The sequence below is a fragment of the Pinus tabuliformis genome, chromosome 6 (assembly GCF_031772625.1).
Source record: "Pinus tabuliformis cultivar Carrire ecotype Pingquan chromosome 6, CPIR1, whole genome shotgun sequence".
In the NCBI taxonomy this organism is placed as follows: Eukaryota; Viridiplantae; Streptophyta; class Pinopsida; order Pinales; family Pinaceae; genus Pinus; species Pinus tabuliformis.
In genome coordinates this window covers 324,475,203-324,477,980 of record NC_142292.1, presented here as the reverse complement: position 1 = coordinate 324,477,980, position 2,778 = coordinate 324,475,203, and positions in this window count along the sequence as shown.

The window sequence follows — 2,778 nt, the reverse complement described above, 5'->3', positions numbered from 1 at the left end:
AGTTGTTTAGTAAATATTATATACTTTAACTATAATTTGTTTTAAATTATTATAGAGCGAATATTGTAGAGTTATTTTACAATGGATTGAATGTGGGATTAATTTGTTTTAGAATATATTATAAAAATTTTAAAAAAAAATTAGTTGTTTAGTAAATATTATATACTTTAACTATTAGAATAATTAATATAGAAGTTGTTGTTTACAATTTGAATTTCAGTGATTGATTTCATAAAAAAATTTAGTTTATGTTTTTCAATGAATTGTAGAATAAAATAATAAAGGTAAATAAATCTAACAAAATTTTGGAGGGAAATATTTTCGCGAAAATTTTTGGAGGGAATAATTTTGGAGGGAATATTTCATTCTTTAAGCTATATAATATTCTTAGGAGACTCCATTTGTATCATTCAACATCTTCTATTTGAAAGGGATGGATTGTTCTGATGGTGAAGTTTCGGTTTATACACCATCAACATCTTCATCGCGTAACAACTCTATTCATATTTGTTACACAATAATTTGTCACTGTCTCCCTGTCAGTGTTCCCACTGTGTCATGAGTCCAAGTTAATCATGCTCATGCTCTCTAATATTTCCAAATGACCCACTTTGCCAAAGTTTTTGCTATCAGCGCGACTTTTGTCAAAATAACCGCGCTGATGGGCACTCCATAACAGACCGAATGCGCTGCCAGCGCGGAAGAACACGTGTTTCCCGCGCTGATCGAATTTCATGAGCCATCGCGTTTGTTATTCATATCTGATCGCGCTGACATGACCTTCTCTGTTATTCAGATGCGATGTCAGCGCTCCAGTGCAGTTATGGACCCGCGCTGATCCAGTTTGGGCGAGTTTGTTCTAACAGCCAGCCTTCCAGATGACTCTAGACCTGGTTGTTGGCCTTGTGAATGTCGCCCTCCCTTCTATGGCATGTCTGTTCATCATTTGAGCCACCTTCCTTGGAGATAAGCTCATCCTCCCACCATTCATGGAGACTCCTTCTCTATTTAAGCCTCTACCATTGCCATGAGCAGCTAGTTTTTTGATAGTTTTTGGATAGTGTGGAATTCATAGTGCTTAGAGTGCTGCTGCTAGTAGGTAGTTGGTGTGACAAGTGTGGATTTGCTAGAGGAAGCTTAAGGAAGGTTGTGAGCATTGCTTGTGTGAGAGAGAGTTTTGTCTTGGGAGAATCTACCTCCAAGGGTGAATGCTTAAGAGACTTGCTGGCTGGACCCTCTAGAGAAGGACTCAGCGTCAGAACTTTGGTTGTACCTTTCTCTGTTATTGATTAATAATAGATGACTACTGTTATGGTTCCATTCTCATTTGTCTTTGTAATGGTTAATGTGAATTATATCCTTTCTGACTGATGTATAATTGCATTTATTAGATTTCACGCTTGTGTTTTCATTTCTCTTCGTGTGTGCAGGTATCTATCTACGGAGATCGTGGAAGATCGTGACTGGCCAAGGCGAAGGAGCGAGAACGACACTTCTTCATCAAAAAATAGCGTTGGAATCCAAGTAGGTGTTCATTGCCTCTCTTTTATTTGCAATTAGGAACTTGCACAGTAGCATTGATTGATTGTTGCTAGACCCATTCTGGGCTAGTAGGGATCGCCTCTATCCGTAGAGGGGATTTACCTCTCCAACAATTTGGCGACTCCACTGGGGAGCTGGCCTTTGTCTCTTTTTGTTCGTTCTTGTTTTTGAGTTTGATTGTTACTCTCTTTTCAAAATTGGGGATTAGTTCTCTGCTTTTAGACTTCCTGGTTCAGTCTGGGAGGTGTGTTAGTTGTTTAAAGAGTTCTGGCCTTGGTTTAGGGAGTTTTTGGTTTGATTTTGCCTCTTTTTTACCCTCAGCGCGGTTTATATCAAAACAGTCACACTGACAGCGCATAGTTGTCTCTTTGACCCCGTTGTCATCGCGCTTGTACGTAAAACAGTCGCGACGGTTCTGAAATCGAACCAGCGCGCTTAAGTCATGTGCTTCCGCGCTGACAGCGCTTTGTTGCTATGCGTGACCTCTTGTCAGCGCATTGTTGCTGAGTGTTACCCGCGCTGATCCTGTAAAATTGAATTTGTTTCAATTTTGCCTCCTGAGCCTGTTGGTTTGACTATCTCCTGCTCTTTCTACTTGGTTTATGATTTGATCTTTATTGTTTGAATTGTGAAACACTTGCTTGCGAAGTCTTGTCGGACGAATCTTGTTTTGTGTCCTGTGACCTAGTGCCATCATCCCGTTTTCACTGGATTGACCTTGTTTTATCACTCGTTCACAAAGATTCGTTGCTGCTTGCCTTTGCTTTTGCGGAAACCTTCCTCTTTTTGCTTTCTTTGCTTGGTTGTTTGAGGTGATTGTCGTTGGACCAGTCCTCGGATTGTTTCACTACCCAGACACAGATCACAGTTGCTTGGGTTCAATCGGCTCTTTTCACGCTTGTTGTGTTTTTCATTGAGTGATTTTATTTCTCTTTACTTGGTGTTGTTGTCTCTCAAAATTCATTTTAAGTGCACAGTGCCATTGAAAAAAAATCAAACTAATGTCTTTTGCATTCAATAGTTAATGAAAAGAAGAGAATTTCGTTGATTTGTGTTCTCAAAAGAAAAATTTCATTTCTTTGTCATTAGCTGCATTAGATTGTTTGATTGATTGAGTTCATTTTGTTTGATTGAAAACTCTTAACCCTCTCATAGTTAGAATTCATCGAACGAAATGGTATTCTTTGGCATGTAGTTTGCATCTAGGTAATTGTGAGAGATCACACGATAAGGCCT